This window comes from Anabrus simplex, chromosome 4 (genome assembly GCF_040414725.1).
Source record: "Anabrus simplex isolate iqAnaSimp1 chromosome 4, ASM4041472v1, whole genome shotgun sequence".
In the NCBI taxonomy this organism is placed as follows: Eukaryota; Metazoa; Arthropoda; class Insecta; order Orthoptera; family Tettigoniidae; genus Anabrus; species Anabrus simplex.
Genome location: NC_090268.1, coordinates 354,808,281 through 354,828,099, shown reverse-complemented (window position 1 = coordinate 354,828,099; position 19,819 = coordinate 354,808,281). Strand labels below are relative to the sequence as shown.

Sequence of the window (19,819 nt, the reverse complement as noted above, 5' to 3'; positions counted from 1 at the left end):
TTCACAGTATTGTTTCCACCTCTCTATTGCTTTGTTCTTATCAGTAATAAGGTTGCCATCTTCATCTTCAATCACCCATGTGCGTGGTTTGAACTCATGGGTAATGCTGTTGACTTTTTTTAAAAGATCACGTGTTTGATTCAGCCTATGATGTTGGTCTATTTCATCACAAATACTGGTGAGATACCATGTCTTGTCAGTTCTGCAATTGCGCTGTATTTTGCAGCAAAGTTCACTGTATGCTTCTTCGTCTTGCTTGGATTGAATGCCACGTTTCTTCAGTGTGCTCCGCTCTTCTATCAGCAGTAGAGTGGTGTTCGATATCCAGGGGTGCTTAGCTTGGGAAGAATGAATAAATGGTTCAGGGAGAGAAGAGTTAATGATTGACTTGAGGTTATCCCATGTTTGGGAGGCTGATCCTTCCTCCTGTACTTGCTGGAGTTTTGGCCTTATTCTTTTTCCAAAATCTTGGAGAGCCTTTTTGTCAGTAACGCGAACTTGTGTCACTCTCTTCTTCTTGGTCAGTTTCAGTTTGATCCGCATTTTCATGGATAGCATAATGTGGTCACTACCACAGTCTGCTCCAGGATAGGTTTTACAATCCAGTACAGAAGTCCGCCATCGTTGCCTCACCAAAATGAAATCGATCTGATTTGAACCCTGTCGCCAGGAGAAATCCATGTGTATCGACGCCGTGGATGATGTTGGAAGAGAGTATTGCAGATAGACAGGTTATTGCCAACACAAAACTCCAGTAGACTCTCACCACGCTCATTTCTCACACCTAGACCGTGCCTTCCAACCACATGTCCCAAATAATTATCTTCAATAGTCTCGCCTATCTTCGCATTAAAATCACCCTTAATGACTAATATTTCCTTCTGAGGAATCTTTCTGATGGTGTGTTCCAGCAACTCGTAGAATTCATCGATTTCATCATCCAGTGCAAGTGCAGTAGGAGCATAAACCTGAATGAAGTTGATCCTACACGGAGAAGCATTCATCTTGGAGATGATTCTGTCAGAGACAGGCTCATATCCAATGACAGCACTGGCTAGTATTTTAGGAATCACTACAGCGACACCATTCCGACTGAGATCCTCGCTTCCAGAAAATATATATGGTGTTATCCGAGTGAGTGACAAAGTGGCCACAACCTTTCCAGTGTGTCTCGCTGAGTCCAAGTATGTCCAGATCATGTAGGCTCATTGCTCTTTCAACGATAGCCAGTTTTCCTGTCTGTAAGAGGAAGGTTGCAATCTTTCTAACTACGCGCAAAGTTGGTTTGGATTGATTTGCACGTTCAGATGCTCTTCTCAACCATATCCCCCCTCCCCCGGAGATCCGACTGAGAGACTTACTCCGGACACTGATTTATGATTGAGTAAAGCCATGAGGTTGTCTTGGGAAAATTAACAGTGGTGGTTTCCCGTTGCCTTCCACCGACCCCCAATTCCACTCTGCTCACCGACCCAGCTTACCGCTGGGGTTGTTACCCAACCTTCCACTGGCTTAACAGGGGCACCACGTGTAGGTAGGAAATCGAGAATTGAGATGAGAGAGGCTAAGAGAACAATTGAATACTGTGATATAAAATTCTGGCAATTCGTTTTTTGTTATCTCGTCCAGCCTGTGTAGATCCGGGTTAAGTGAATTTATGCTCTGTTTTATGCTGTCTATATGGGTGACACTTATTCACTTGACATTAAGTGGTTCCAGGGAAGTCTAGAGGATCCTCTAATGATTCTAGTAACTTCCATACATTGCTTCCAGCGTCTAACTTGGCTAATTTCTTCTTCAGGTTTAAATTGAAGTGGGAATTCATCTCTATATCACAATCTTACATGACAAATTGAACTTCCCCGGAACCTCCTAATATCAAGTGAATAATTGTCACCCATATAGACAGCATAAAACAGCAGAAATTCACTCAACCCAGATGTACATAGGCTGGACTGTATAACAAAAAAGCGAATTGCCGGAATTTTAAGAATTTTATATCACAGCATTCAATTGTAACATAATTTTAATTTATCTCATGTATCATCACAGTAATGCATTTTAAAATGTGTTAGATGTTTTAGGCATATGTATATAATTCTATAATTTGCACTTAAGGCTGATGGCACATAGGTGCCGAAACTAGTACCATTTGACATGTGATTGAATCACAATAAAATATTGTATTGATTAGGTGGACCTATAGGTGGACCTTGAAAGAATTTTAATTTTGTGCAATCCCACTTCAATACGGAACACAATGAAATGCATAACTATTAGTGAAATGGCCTACTGGGCAAAGAGAAAGGCCTATCAATATATGGGCCTTAAAAAAATTAAAGTTGCCAAATTAGGCAAAGATATCAATTTCCTGAAGCAGTGTATTACACACGATTTAACACCTAACTTTTTGAAAGGAACAATTAAAAAACATCGTTATGCACCACATTTGATCAAAACTCAATAACAAACAAACAAAATGTGGCTGAAAAACGAAATTTGTTTCTTACATAAGAAAAAATCCTTCTCGAATAATAAATTGTACGAAACTCAAATTGACAACAAATTGTTTGATATTCTTTCACAAAAACAACTTACTTTAGATAGAAAATTAAACACTTTGAAAAAGGAAAAGCATAAGTTTCCACTTGAAAACCAACCCAGAGAAATCAATTTGACAAAAAACATAATCAAGAAATTTCATCCCCCTCTGGTTAACCTTTCCAATGTAAACCTTAATAAGGAAATCAAAAGGCCCAAACCAAAACTGGTCTAACATGAATAAAATGAATATAATTAACATGATTATAGAATCAGAAGCTACAATAAATAAAATGCCTTTAGAGAAACACGACAAAATTAGGTTTGAAATAAAAAGGAAACTAGATAAGATGGGCACAGCTAAAAACGGAAGCAGAAAAACCATTTCCACTAACTCTAATGATGACAATTCCATTTCTGAACACAAACAAATCATAGAACTTAAAAGGAAAATAAAACATAATGACTTAATAATCACAAAGGCAGATGAAGGTAAAGCCACTGTCGTAATGAATGAAACCGATTATGTATCTAAAACTAAAGAATTTTTCAATAACAATACATTTAAAATAATTTAGAAAGGCCCTACCCAAAAAAATCCAGACAACTAAAACAAACCTTAAAAGAACTTATTTCTTTTTACAGACCATGAAAAATCTAAGCTAGTAACCATGAATCCAAGCCTTCCTACAGTTAAAGCCCTTCCAAAAATTCACAAACCTAATATTCGTATCCGACACATTATCAACTATAGACCCAGCCCACTCTATAAAGCATCCCAATTCATTCAAAGTCTCCTAACCCAAAATTATCACTTTCTCTCCAATAAATCCATTAAAAATACTACCGAACTGATTGAGAAATTAAGGCATTTAACCTACAACCTAACCACTCCCTCCACTCCTTTCACATAGAAAATCTGTATCCGTGCATACCAATTTCTAAACTTCCAAAAATCATTGAAAACAATTTAAGTAAATACAGTTCTCTCAGTAAATTAGAAGTACAAGATTTCATTCAGCTTCTAAAACTGATCATCAACAATAACTTCTTTGTTTTCTACAAAATTATCTATCAACAGAATGGCCTGGTGATGGGATCACCTGAGACATTCCTAACTGTCTGACTAACTTTTGAAACATATAAAAACTGCTTTTAACTTGAAAAATATGAAATATCTGCATTTAAAATGGAAAATCTGAAAATTAATATTCATTAAATAAAATACACACTCGTCGGACCTTGTACTCTCACTTACTTCTTACCTGCTTACTTACACATATGTTATTTGAAGGGCGCCAGCTGCCACTCAGTGCAGCAATAATAGAATGAGACTCTTGACTATCTCTAGAGTGTGGGGTAATAAGCTTACTTTTTACAACATACCATATAAGTTCTGGGAAAAGGAGATTGGCGTTCGGTTTCCCCATTAATTTTGAGGTTAAGATATTTTACTGTCATTGAAATAAAACTATGAATTCGTTTGATAGAACAAAATATATTCTTTAAATAATATATAAAAAGTAGTGAGTCTTAAAGAAACTAGGCATGAATTTGAATTCTTCTTGACCGGACATTTAACAATTTATACGAAATATTTCCCTCACTGATTCACTTGACTGTACCTTCAATACTTTGAGTGTAATTACGACGTATTCCTTTGATCTGGTGTTTACTGTAGATGTGTCACGCCTAACTTGGTGCTACATCCTTGTTACTGCTTCTTCTCCATATTATCTGACTTCTTTGTAAGTCAATATGGTATCCCTCCCTTGCGTCCGTGTCTTCAACTAAGTGACGGACCAACCTTTGGCCTCACTCTCTCAATGACCAATGATTAATGGCTCACTGAGTCTTCTCCATCTCTCGTTCACACTCGTTGACTGACCGACTGAGGCCTCTTCATTGTTAATAAACTTAACCATGATAGGTTAATATTGTGTTATTCTTTGATCTAACCACTGATGAAGGGAATGGTTGAGATTTCCCGAAACATGTATGGTTTAATTAATAATGTTTCTTTCATTTAATGAGTGTATTGATCAAGGCGGATTTAAATAAACTATTATAAATAGTTATATTATACATTGAGGCCTCTTAATCTCGTAGACTTCTTCACTGTTCAGCTTCCGTTTAACTAATGACTGTTCACTTATCCATTTTGACTTCTTCACTGTACTGCTTCCGTTTAAGTAATGATTGACGCTACAATATGCGCCCACCTTTTATAGACGTTGGTTGACACAGCTACGTAATCTCCAGAAATAACAATGACATACTCCCACAACGCGGCAAATATTACATATAGTTGTGAAACCGCCGCCGGCTCGCTGGGTTTCGCAAAGAAAGTGAGCTCAGTGCTAACTAAATACGATGACGTAGCAATGACTTGGCAGAATCGCCAGTAGTGCAAAATATAACGTCCTATCCAACATCTGATATATAACAATTCTCACTGTACATGTATTGAGTGTTATTTTACACACACGTGTATATATGCATACATCTAAGTACAATCCTGCAAGCGACAAGCATTGTAAAATTGAATTGAATGGGAATTATAACAAAATAATAGTAATCTCCCAGATAAAATAATAATATGGACATAATAATAATAATATCACAGATGCAATAATAATAATAATAAAATACAGATATTACCTTGTAACGGGATTTGAACCGTTACACACCTTCTTCAGGAATTTTGACTAATATTTATGTAGATAACTTAGAACACACAAAAATCAACAATAACAACTTTCCAAATATTCTCATATGGGCCAGATATGTGGACAACACATTCGTCATTATGGATAAATTAATCAAGAACGCGGACTCCACTCTTCGAGATTTGAATAGTATTGACCCATACATTAAATTCACACTAGAGTCAGAAATCAATAAGACAATCAGTTTTCTAGATCTAACCGTTATCAGAAATCTCTCTGGTCTGTCTTACAAAATATACAGGAAACATACACAAACTGCTAACACAATCCACAAAGATTCCATACATTCCCTAATGCACAAATGTGCAGCATATAATAGCATGGTCTATCGAGCTTTTGCCATACTCATGACAAAGAAAGATCTTAATAATGAACTTAACACCATAAGGGCAATTGCCAAGTTCAATGGGTACAACAGGCCGTTTATAGAACAAATAATCTACAAATATAGGTACCGGCCTAAAACCAATCTCATAAAAGAAAAAGAAAAAGCTCCTATTTCAACCACCTTCACTTACAATGACGTCCACAAAATCACCAACCTTTTCCGGAAACATGTGAGAAGTTTATTCAAACTGAGAATAGAACGTCCGAAATTTTACACAACTCTGCATCAATGAATACCCCCAATATTTATTCCAAATCTGGAATATACAGAGGAAAATCTAATGAATGCAGCAGTTCTTATGTGGGTCAAACAGGACGTAACATTATAATTAGATATTCAGAACATGTCATCGCGATAAAGCACAACAAGTTCTCCGCCATGGGTCAATATATGCATGACATTTACCGACATCGAACAAGATATGGAAGTTCTTCAAACATAAAATAAGGGACCCATTATAAATATTATTGAAAGTTGTTACATTAACTGTGATCAGTACTTCAACCCCAATTAAAATTTAAATGAAATTTATGAGAAACCTAATATCCTTTTCTGTCTTTCATTCAAATGGCTTAAAAACATCAAACTGTCGAAAAACAATTCGATTTTCCAAGCAATCCGCAATACACACTCCTATCAATTACCCCCACTACCCCATCCTTCCGCCCCGCCTTAGTTCCATTCCCCCGCAGGTGCCCCTTCTTCTTCCTTCCCCTCGCCTCCTTTACCGCTGCCTACCTTAGCTATCACACACACCATCTGGCTCCGTCTGTGTAACATACACGTTCAACATGCTCTTCAAGGTGAGTCAATCGTCATTTAATGATTCTTGTAACTTCCATACATTGCTTCCAATGTCTAACTTGGCTAATTTCATCTTCAGGTTTAAATTGAAGTGAGAATTCATCTCTATTTATACGAGGGCTGGGGCATAAGTCATTGCAACTATTTTTTTCCTCGCAAGTGCACGGTGCTACAATACAATGATCATATGTCTTGGAAAATATGACACACACAGTACATGGACACAGCACGAGATGGCGATGTATTGGACAGGTATCACTCACAGGGCGATGATACTGTAGTAGTGAGTCAGGCTCCGTGCAGAATGGATGTGACAAGGCAACTTCAGGGATGGGAAGTACTGGAACACCCGCCATATTCGCCGGGCCTGTCTCCATGTGATTTTGACCTCATCCCCAAAGAGAGAGAGACAACTATTGCATGGGATGTGGTTTGGGACACGAGAGGACATTGTCAACACTGCAAAACATGAGATTGCGAAATTCACAAATGCGAGGTGACTGGTATCTGACGTCTCCACATCACTGTCAATGTGCTGTATACAATCTAGAGGACTACTTTGAAGATTTACTGTTTGGTTTCTGTACACTCTGAGAAAAAACATTACGTAGCACAAGGATTTCATGGCTAACAGTTTCCTCACTTTATATCCTACACCCGGTAAACCTGCTCGACATTATTCATACATTACACAGCACTTTATGCTCGCCACTCCAATCTGTATATTTCCATTTGTCTGATAGATCCCGCATTTGTGAGAAAAAAATTAGTTGCCATGACGATCTTACATGACAAATTGAATTTCCCTGGAACCTTCTAATATCAAGTGAATAATTGTCACCCATATAGACAGCATGAAACAGCACAAATTCACTCAACCCAGATGTACACAGGCTGGACTATATAACAAAAAACGAATTGCCAGAATTTTATATCACAGCATTCAATTGTAACATAATTTTAACTTATCTCATGTATAATCACAGTAATGTGTTTTAGATGTTTTAGGCATATGTATATAATTGTATAATTTGCACTTAAAGGCTGATGGGCACATAGATGCCGAAACTAGTACCATTTGACATGTGATTGAATCACAATAAAATGTTATTGTATTGAACAGGTGGACCTTGAAAGAATTTTAATTTACTGTAATCCCACTTCAATACAGAACACAAGTTCTGGGGAGGTGTTAAAGACAATGGGGTGGTACATAGTGCCTTATTTAAAATTTCTCTTTGACTATGACATAAATAATAGTATAATACCAGAGGAATGGAAAGAATCTATAATAATACCAATAAGGGAAAGGGTAATAAAAGGAAACCAGAGAACTACAGACCAATCAGCCTGACCAGTATAGTTTGTAAAATACTGGAGAGTTTAATATCAAAGTACATCAGAAGGATATAATAAAAAGTGGTTCATGAGGAGCCAGTATGGATTTAGCAAGAAATTTTCTTGTGAGGCACAACTAGTGGGATTTCAGCAGGACATATCAGATCAGTTAGATTCAGGAGGCCAGTTAGATTGCATAGCCATAGATCTTTCCAAAGCCTTTGATAGAGTGGAACATGGAATTATATTAAAGAAATTGGAGGGAATAGGATTGGACGTAAGGGTTACACGTTGGATAAAAACACTTCTAAATTCAAGGGTTCAGAAACTCAAAGTAGGAAATAATGTATCGCAGGAAGAGAAAGTTTGGAAGGGAATAGCGCAGGGTAGTATAATCGATCCGTTACTTTTCCTAAAATACGTAAATGGTTTAGAGAATAATATAACATCAAAAATAAGATTGTATGCAGATGACATAATTGTTTATAGGGAAATAAATGACATTGAGGATTGTTCAGAATTACAAAGGGACCTAGAGTGGGTTGAAGAGAATAATATGAAGGTTAATGGAGGCAAATCAACTGTTACAACATTTACAGACAGGAGTTTTAAAACTGAATTTGAATATACTTTGGATGAGGTAGTTATCCCAAAGGGTGCATTTGAAAGTAATTTGCACTGGAAGGGTCATGTGGATGACAGTGTTGGGAAAGCATACAGATCGTTACATGTCACAATGAGGCTACTTAAAGGATACAACAAAGAATTAAAAGAGAAAAGTTACTTAACCTGAATCCGCCCAGCGTGCCATATATGGCACGGCAAACTACACAGTCTTCTTGGACTCTTATTATTGTAACCGCGCGCACTGTATCCAACGCTAATAGTTACAATTTTATTCTCAAAAAATTCAATCTTGGGCGGATCCAGGTTAAGTACGGTCCGTTCATTATTGGAATATGCAAATAGTGTCTGGGATCCTCACCAAGAATACCTAATAAAAGAAATAGTGTGCAGAGGAAAGCAGCAAGATTTGTAAAAGGGGATTTCAGGAGAAATAGTAGTGTATCAGAAATGTTAAAGGAACTTGGGTGGAAAATTTTAAGTAAGAGAAGGGAGGAAACTAGACTTGCAGGATTATATAGAGCCTATACAGGAGAAGCACGGGGAGATATCCGTGAGAGGCTTCAGTTGGAAAATAATTATATCGGCAGGACTGACCACAAATATAAAATTAGAAGGAATTTTAACAGAAGCGAATGGGGTAAATTTTCATTCATTGCGAAGGGTGTGAAGGAGTGGAACAGTTTACCAGGGGTAGTGTTTGATCCTTTTCCAAAATCTGTACAGATATTCAAGAAGAGAATAAACAGCAACAGAGAAAATAAATGAAATGTTAGAGGGCATTCGACTAGTGCGGGTTAATGTAATGTGGCTACTCCAACCACTATTCTTATACCTTCATCTCTTTCACACAATATACATAACATTTGTTTGACCACCAGTTGCTTTTTAAGAATAAAACAAAATTCGGTAGAGCATACCTCTTATCTCAAGGCGAGGTGATAAAAAATCTTCACATTTTAAAACAAAATTGCATTCCTCCCGTAACTTTAAATAATATTGTTATACCTTATTGTGAAACAGTTTCTAACCTTGGTGTTATTATAACAGAAACTCTAAACTGGTCAGCGCAAGTTAAGAATATCTGCAAAACGGTTTATTGTGGCTTGCACCCCTTAAAACGGTAACTTGTTCGGTCATTATTATTTCCCATTTTTGACTACTGTGATGTAATTCTTACGGATATAACAAATGAATTAAGCTTGAAACTACAACGCACTCAAAATGCTTGTCTTAGATATGCTATGGATTTACGGTATGACGCTCGAGTTTCTCCCTACTATAAACAGTTATCTTGGTTACGACTAGACAGGCGTAAACTACATGCAAATACTCTTGTGTACCAGGTACTTTCGGAAGACATCCCTGCTTATCTCTCCAGTAATTTTCGTCACCTTGGTTCTTTACATCTCCATGATACTCGCTCTGTGTCCCTCCTAGAAATACCTGTCCACCGAACAACCACATACCATCGATCATTTACTATCACCGCTTCGGGATGGTGGAATGCTCTTCCCAAAGACATCAAGGATGCTGCATCAAAAAGTATATTTAAAACCTCCTACCAGCAGTTCCTCGTTAAGTGCTTCCAGCAAGGTACAGTACCTGTATGAGTGGAACGAGTGATTGTGTGTGAAAATGATATGAGATTATTGCACAATAAATTAAATATTGGTTTAATATGATAATTTAAATTAAATTAAAAACATCCATGTTGTATTTACGAAGTAGGAGTAGCCTAAAAATAGCTAGTAGTAAGTACAGTCTTTTAACTTAGATCTAGTCATGCAAGGATACATTCAGCTAAATTTCATTTAATATTTTTATTAAGCTTACTAGTATTTTTTACATTCGTATTTCTTTTGTTGTGTATTGAATTCTTTTTCAAACCTGTATTATGTAGGCAGTTACTTTTTCTTTCTTCTTTGCGTGTATATATTCATATTTTTGTCTTAAAAATTAGTGTTATTTGTAGTTCTTGGTATTTTAAATTAATCAATGTCATTATATGGAATAATAATATGTGTGTGGTTAAGTGTAAGAAAGGGCCAAGAGCCCTAACTTCGCCACAGAAAATAAAGGCTTTATCTATCTATCTAAACTCACATCTGGCAATATACAGGGATATGGATCAGGACAATATTAGATTACGGTTGCATTTCCACAATTGAGGATTGTACTTGGAAACAGAATCGCTTATTATAATTAAAATAAAACTGAGTTTATGACTATAATTTGTCACAATGAACATTGACGTATTTCAATTTAACAAGAACCGGGTGAGTTGGCCGTGCGCGTAGAGGCGCACGGCTGTGAGCTTGCATCCGGGAGATCGTGGGTTCGAGCCCCACTGTCGGCAGCCCTGAAAATGGTTTTCCATGGTTTCCCATTTTCACACCAGGCAAATGCTGGGGCTGTATCTTAATTAAAGCCGTGGCCGCTTCCTTCCAACTCCTAGGCCTTTCCCATCCCATCGTCGCCATAAGACCTATCTGTGTTGGTGCGACGTGAAGCAAGTAGCTTGTGAGATCTGCTGTTACAATCAGAGAAAATTTAATCTAAACAAAGAAAGCTATTGGCATGAACTTGAAGTGAAATATGATATCGCCGCTGATTTCATTCTTCTTCATGTTATTAATGCATAACATGTCTGATGCTTTAATTACCTGATGTCTGCTCACACCGCTGTTGAACTTGAAATTCCTGGAAAAACCAATGAGCTGAAGTCGGGAGCCGTCTGCTGTTATCTTCTTCTGTAACTGGGAGTTGACCTACATTCCCCATACGAGTGTAGTAAGCTCCAATGTAGTTACGTTTACTCAATAGATTGTAATGAATTGGAAAATATTATTGGAACACCTTGTGAAGTCCATCCTCACAAGTAAATGATGTTTCACTATCAGCATAGTACCAGTCTCTACTTGGATACAACCACCACTCGTAGACCTCTTCGATGATTCCAAAACCTCTTCAAACACACCTCTTAGCTTTGACCACCACACTAAGACGACTGACCATCACTCTTCCTTCACTTCTTCCATCCATCTGATAGCTCACACCACCGTTGCATCGACTTTTATAACCTTGTGATGACCCCTCCTCTCCCTACTCTCTGGTCATCCCTTCCACCTCAACATACCGTAGCTGGCGAATACAGACACTTGGTCAAAATCACGTGCCCACGCACTGATGTCATCAGTCATGAGTCGTATAAGCTTGCCTACGCGGACTACGGATGACTACCTTGCATGTGTCAGCGAGAAACCTACTTGCTCAATACATTCTTGGTTAAACATAGCCTCGATTGCAAAATACTATGCCAGCTCATCTAGCCAAAGTTACAAGCCGCAGCATGACTATTTAAAACCAACAAATCTCACTTATTAATATACAGAATAATTACAAACAAATTTCACTTAACCTATGATTAAATACAATAATATGCATGATACCTAATTATTACAGTCTAAATGATGAGAAACAGAATATCAAATCTAATGAATCGAGTTAATAATAATAAATACTGAATGGAATCTGTAACCCTGTAGTACGGTTACAGAACGCCTCCCTCATGAAATAATCGATTAAATGAATCGATTGATTCATGAAATATATACATAATCATCTGAAATCAAGTACACTATAGATACATGTATAAAAATGCCGTTTACAAATTGGATACATAGTATTATCCATCTGGATGTTCATTGTTACACATGTAAAACATAGATCAAATATCATTTTCACTTTGATTATACAGTATTATTTACATACAGAGATTACATTTCTTTTCCACTTCGGTCGTTTCAAACGTTCATTTAGTGTCCAAAAGTAATTCTCAGACATTTCATTATATACACTTTCTCCAAGCACTGGAGTTTATTGCACTGCCGTGCTTCACTTAATATCACAACACACGCCAATTTCACTGAAGTCCTGTTCGCAATGCCAGCTTCATAAAACATGGTGAATTAACATAGTAATGAGAATCAACAAACTCACATGATATATTTCTTAAGATTTCTGATATTGTATGTGCCTACGATCTTTCCTTCCTTGTCTTCTAATGAATAAGCACATTTCCCAATCCGTTTCACTATGGTGAAGTATCCCTGATATAACAAGAAAAAGAAAATTGACCAGCCTCAGCTGATGACGGCAGGGGCACCCTGAGTAAAACCTTGTCACCAAGCTCAAATTCATCCAATTTAGTCTTGTGACACGTTAACCAGTCGGTACCTAAAATAACGGCATAAACTAAATTGGCTACAACTAAATTGGCTACAACTAAACATGACTGGAAAATACATTCTCCACTTATGTTAATGGGGACAGCTATTTGTTTATTCACCCTCTGAGACTTGTTTCCAACAGCTGTTACGAAGAATGCATTCCTTACTGGAATTTCCGCCACATACTTCTCTCTCGAAACTTATTCATACAGCTTGGAATTTACGCATGACTTCTCACGACCAGAGTCCAACAAAATCTTAACTTTCCTGCCCCATATCAGCAGTTCAATCATCGGTGTAACAGTAACACTACTTAAATTATCCTCATTACATAATATTAGATCACTTAACAAATCTTACCTTATATCAAAATTTAAATTACACTTATAAAATTTATTTTCTACAATTACGTCGTCACTTAAAACATTTGAATTATTGCTACTTAGGTCACAATCATGTTCACTTACAACTATAGGCTGGTCGACATTAATTGACTTATCTACCTTATACGTGAACTCGCCATTTACGGACTGTCTCGGTGACCTGTTTATACAGCCCGTTGCACGTTTAAATTACTAGGTTCGGTTACAACGTGTTGGTTACACACCTCATTGGGCCTCCCCTGTTGCCTATTACCTCTAGCTACATTACTATTATTATTATGGCCTGTATTCTCCCGCCTCCCAGTTTCTGGTTGATTTCCATAATCACGCCTCCCAGTCCTGAAATGTTCCAAACTATTTTGATAATTTCTCTCCCTGTGGAAATTATTATTATTAGGTCTCTCCTGATATTCTCTTCTGTAGTTACGATTATTTATAGGCCTGTCCTGATTATTAGATTGGTTACCCCTTGCTTCCACATTCCTATTTTGTGTCCTCCTATATTTCAGGCTACTACCTAAAGCATCAAAACTTTCCAACAAAATTTCCATTTCCTTAATAGTCTCCACTCTTTCCATACAAACAGCTTCTCTTATTCTATCAGGATAGTGCTTTGCCATAAGTCTAACGATATCAGCCTCAGGTCCAATGCATTCTAAATTTCTCCACACCAAAACATGAGCCAAAAAATATTCTGTCATTCTAACACCCTCGTAAGAATTATACCTGCCAAACATTACTATTACTCTCTCTCTCTATCTCTCTCTCTCTGAACACCTTTCCAAAATTTAGTTATGAATTTCTCCTTAACCCTTTCGCACTCAGCACGCCGATCTATTGGCGCGCGTGGTTATGGTGAGAAAGCTCACGGCGCCATACATCGGCTCTGTCCTATTTAGGGATTTTGGTCATTTGCGTGGCTGTTAAATCGTAACAGTTGATCGTGACGGTACCTTAAAGCGTTGAATTTGCGTTTTACTCTACAGACATATCCACCAGCCCTACAAAATATTTTTATTTTCGACAAATTAAATCTGTTGACCGTGAATGTTTATGTTGTGGTTATTTGAAGTTGTTATTGTGTGGATCTGTTTTGGTTGCCTTATGAATACAGCAATTTGATTTTGATATGAGTTTAGTTTAGAGTATGTTTTGTTTCGTTGGTATATCGTGTGTTTGTTATACTTTGCGAACTATAATTTTACTCCTTTTCTTAACTCCGTTGTTGCACGTGCTTGCGTCATCTTTTTATCGTAATGGCTAGGCCATATTCAAGGCTGAATGAGGCCGATATCCTTGAATTTTCAGATGATTTAGACAGTAATAATGACCTTCTTTGCCGAAAGTCATTCCCATTATGTGGCAAATGACACAGTCACAGCTGCTCACCGTGCATCGGACCGCGAGGACCTGACATCGATGACCGTTCCATGTACAGTGAATAACTCTTTTGACATGCTTCATGAGTGAATTGCAGTACACACACCATATTTATATCAAATTATTTAGAATTAAATATTCTTTCTTTCACATCTAAGTGTAAAGAAGGAAGACGCAATAATGTCTGATTTTTTAGTCATTGAAAACTAACAATCATTTTTTTAAATTTATTTTCAAAATGTAATAATTTTTTTATTTTACCAATAACAATACGTCCTAGGTAAATTCATTTCCGAAATGCTCAGTTTCCTGTATTAGTGTGATTTAATTTATTTTAATGTGTGTTAAAACTGTTTACGTGTTGATTTTTTGTAATTTGGTTTGAAAAATGACAGAAATTAGTCTGAGTGTCTTCGAGCAAACCCCTGCATGTAGGCTGAGTGCCAAAGGGTTAAATTCAGTTAGACTAGACATCGAGCTTTTATATACCTGAAACCAAGACTTAGTCTCTCCTACGAAAGCATTAGATAAGATCTCCAATACAGTTTCCCAGCTAATAATGTTGTCCCTTAATTGAACAGCAAATGTCTTCTCTGCTACTCTCATAAATTCCATCGGGTTGAATTCTTTCCCAGAAAACTTAGGTATATCATGATCTCTAGTGATTTTAAACCATTATTTACAATTATTTCACGTACATTTCTACTATCGCGCATTTCTTGCTGGAGTACTCTCTGGCAACTCCGAATTTTTTCTTCCAATGTTTCCTCAACCTTTTCTTCAATTTTTCTTAATTTCTCCTGTAACTTTTCTTCCGATTCTCTCACCTTCTGTGATAATGATTTCTGCTCACTCCCTAGATCCCCTACTTCTCCAAGTTTCCTTTTGCACATGTTCTACCCTACTAATACATTTCTTAGTTTCTTGCCCCACTGTATTGGTTATCTTTTCAAACCTTTCTTCCACTAACTCATTGATTTCCCCCTTATTCGACTCGATCTTGGTGCCTAATTCATCAATCTTATGCCCTTGTTTGATGCACGTCTCACTAACTTGCTCAATTTCCGTATGGAGATTGCTCCGACACAGTTCCATCTAAGCTCTGATGTCACTACACTCCCTATTTACCTTACTTTCTAAATTATTAATTTGCTTACTCATTTCTAACACCGTATGATCTATCTTATTACTAACATCATCAATCTTCTTATTAATACTATTTACGGCATTACTCTTGGGTTCCAATTTTCCCACTCATAATATTATTCTGAGATTTAATTTTCTCACTAATGACCGCTTCAATTTTCTCACTCCTAATATTATTCTGAGATTCAATTTTCTCACTAATGATATTATTCTGCTCAGTCATTTTGGACATCAACAAATTGAATAAACCAAGGTCAATCTCCCCTTTACTTTGATCTTGCGTGACAGCGTTTTCCTCAGTTTCTACTATTTTCTGGCTTTCAGCAGGTCCCACCTTAGTCACCAACTTCCTATTCATGTTACCACCTTGGATTTCCTTGGAACCGAGCTCGATAGCTGCAGTCGCTTAAGTGTGGCCAGTATCCAGTAATCGGGAGATAGTGGGTTCGGACCCCACTGTCGGCAGCCCTGAAGATGGTTTTCCGTGGTTTCCCATTTTCACACCAGGCAAATGCTGGGGCTGTACATTGATTAAGGCCACGGCCGCTTCCTTCACATTCCTAGGTCTATCCTATCCCATCGTCGCCATAAGACCTATCTGTGTCGGTACGACGTAAAAAAAAAACAATAAAAAATTTCCTTGGACACAATAACATCAACCTCATCACCTGACTGCATATTGCTATCCTTGTCCATCTTCAGTTTCCTACTTATTTTTCGCGATCTCAAAGCTATTTCCCCTTGCACTTCCTCTAACATTACCCCTTAAATACAAAATTCAACAAAATGACCTTCCTAACATTACTCGGTGAATTTAACATGTGCATACTCATTAAAAGAACTGATCCATGTATGTTGCAGGCGACACGTTATGGCTACTCCAACCACTATTCTTATACCTTCATCTCTTTCACACAATATACATAACATTTGTTTGAGTGCCAGTTGCTTTTTAAGGAAAAAAATAACAAAATTCGGTAGAGCATGCTGAACCATACAGTTCATGGACCAATAGTATGGATTTTATTATTAGATATTGGGATTACCTAAGACCACCAAGGAAGTCATTGTCTTATAGTTTATTTCATAAAAGATTCCAGAAGAAGCGTTCGCGTGGGGAGAGAGCTAGAGCCTCATTATGAAAATTTCTAGAGCCTCATTCAAGGGATTTATGTCCCAAGCCAAGCCTCTTAATGAAGATTGGGGACGCTCCCCGGATCCCGGCAAACTAACTTTCGGAGGGAAGAAGGAATTAAATTAATATCTTTGGTTACGAAAGAGATGCATCGGATCTGATACAAGAATTGCAACCTGCATAATTTATGCTAAATTTTGATATGCAATATGGCTGTAATCATAAATGCATTCGTTAAGTAGGGTACTTGACGTGCTTTGTGCGGGAAAACTTCGAGTCGCGGGCGCACGTATCCTACACGCGATCAAGCTGCGTGGCTACGCCAACCTGATTATAAATGCAGAGCCGCCTGGCACGTCAGCCTCATTCTCTGACCGTAAGGCTGCTTGAACGAAGTCGTCATGCTGCGAGTCGGCACCTAGAACAACGTTTTATCTTCGAGCTGCACATACAACTAGCACTACTGAATCTGCAAGAAAGTAAGTAATTAACCTGCATATTCAGCTGAATTCTTGATATTACCTGTGTTGATCGGCTATGGTGAGGTGAGGTACTGCCTATAATAGACTGATGAACTAGTAGCTTCATATTTCTGTGAGGTCAAGTTGTAACTGACGTAATGCTAGAATAAATGTAGGCTCAGGGTAGTTCTGATACTACGACATGTTGTCCGAGTGAAAGAATAAAATAACAGTGTTACTATGAGTGATGAAGAAACTATAGTGTACCAGGTTTAAAATTCAGAACAAGACTTGGTCAATGTAACGTGTGAGGCACGATATTAGTGGAAACAGGCATCGAGTCTGGACAGTCTGTAATAAGTAAATTTGTTTTCAGTTACCCCTGCATCAAGCCGGTACGAGCTACCACATCATCATTGCGAGGAAGCCACAACGGGAGCTGAAGCCGGCACGACATCGGGGATCGACACAGGAACGTTGGGCGTACCTGATCAGCACGACATCGAAGGGGACATCTTCCAACCATCTAAGGAGCAGCAAGAAGGATTCACGCAAGATAGTATGGCTCCAGTCGTTCACCAGTATCTGCTGCAAGCGTCGCAGTTTGTCATGATGTGGTAAATTCAGTGGTCCACAGGAAGGGCCGCTCCGTCATGTCATCAATCATATAAGGTCAGAGCTTTCCAATTCTGTTTCAAGCATGTCATTTAAATTTAGATAGGAACAGGGGGGCCGTCAGCCAACAGGTTAGTTTATGGTAGGAAAATTCTTGGTAATAAAGAGCTAGGCCTCAAGCTCGAACCCCGTACATTAGGGTAGGTAGTAGGTTGTATATTCCTTGTTGGTGTGATTATATTTCATTTCGATAGTATTATAATAGTGTACGTGTAATCTTCATGGGTCAGGTCGAACTCCCTTGGTCATGTTAGATAAGTCTGACAGGCAGGCTCTGTTTATTGTGTAGCGTTTAGGTATGTGTCTCGGCAGACGTAGGTTGTGTATTTGAGATCAGGATTTACCCCGTAACTCACCTAGCTTTACTGACAGGGTGAGCGAGTCCGTATGTTTGAGAGATGTGGGCATTATGCATGTAGCTGACTGTATGAATTGATATGAGAGAGCCCCAGCACAGATTGAGAGTGGATTAGATGCATTTGAGATGCCTTATTATGGCTATGTGATTATAGCTTTCTGAATTGTGCCTTTGTATTATCAAGGATGAGCCCATTGGAGGCGGAAATGAGATATATTGTATTGCTGGTGATATTGAGATGAGGGCGTGTAGCCCATGTGTATTTAAAAGAGCGCTTTAGCAGACAGATTATGTGAGGTACTTTGAAAAGCGAAGTTTCTTAGCACTCAGCTACAAGTCAGTCAGCTGAGCTCATAAATTGTGTGGACCACTGCCTGTCGAGTGCACTGCTGGTGAGGGTTGTTGTGCCTGACGTCACAGTCTTGAAACTCGGTTATATTGCTGTCTGCAGCTTGTCGAGTGTGTAGAGGGGAGAGGACGACCTTGATGTTTTGACGCAGGGAGAGATTTTAGTTCTGTTTGTTCTGCTTTATTTAACGCTTGCCCGTTTGATCTTGACCCCTGGACAAGTTGGTTGTGTTCCTTTTTATATTGTTTGTATTTGAATATTCAACGCCTTGCGCTTCATGGGACCAGGGATCGATACCGGGTCAGGGCACTGTACGTTATATGTTTATATTTGTTTGCACCGGGGTTCGATGGTACGAGGCATAGTAGAATTTTATGGAAATTACTGTTAGATGTGTATTTCAGCAGATATCCATTTTTTTTCTTGATTTCATTACTTACACAATTGTAACATGCTTGTTACAGTAAAGCTGTTTCGTGAAAGCAGTGAACTGGTAGTCATCGGCTCAACATTATCGTTACCCCAGTCACAATTGAAAGCTCTTATATTTGTAAATAGCATTTTTATGTAATAAATCCCTGATTGTAAAACTTTGAATGCAGCGATGTTTTCTGTTAGATTTTTTTTTTTTTTGTAGGATTTTTCTCTTACCCTGCATCATATCGTATCCACCTAAGTTATCTTTTATGCCCTCATTTTTCACCCGGATGCCCTGACTCATGTTCTACTGAGCTGCGGATTGTGGATACGCCTGTAAGGTAAGACATGTGGCGTACATACATTTTTTCTTGGATGTAAGGGTCACTATGATGTTCTTGGTTCGAATTCGGCATTAGCCTGACGGGAATCAAAAACATTATAGGGCACAATACCTCTTATCTCCATTATCTCAAGGTGTGAGGTGATAAACTTGCATATCTGGCAATACACAGGGGTTTGGATCAGGACAATATTAGATTACGGTTGCATTTCCACAATTGAGGATTGTGCTTGGAAATAGAATCACTTATTATAATTAAAATAAAACTGAGTTTATGACTATAATTTGTCACAATGAACAAGCATTGACGTATTTTAATTTAACAAAATATATATATATTGAACCCATGACCTTTGTGCCCTCAGAACATTATGCATAAATTAACAATTAAATTAAAAGTTGGATTCTTGATAGCATGGATTTGACACGTGACGAGGGGGTGATTACCTTCGGTCCCACGCTCTGGGATACGTGACGTCAGCCACACGTGTCGACGGCGGAAGAATCTCAAGTCAT

The 19,819-nt window shown here is 38.0% G+C and overlaps 1 protein-coding gene across 1 annotated transcript in view; it reads left to right on the top strand.

Annotated features, from left to right (window-relative positions):
• The window catches only part of LOC136872724 (uncharacterized), a 201,091-nt gene extending 183,499 nt beyond the window's left edge, over positions 1-17,592 (top strand). The window contains exon 9 of the mRNA XM_068227512.1: positions 17,538-17,592. The gene's annotated coding sequence lies outside the window, so the exon portion shown is untranslated. The remainder of the gene's footprint in view (positions 1-17,537) is intronic.
• The last annotated feature ends 2,227 nt before the right edge of the window (positions 17,593-19,819 follow it).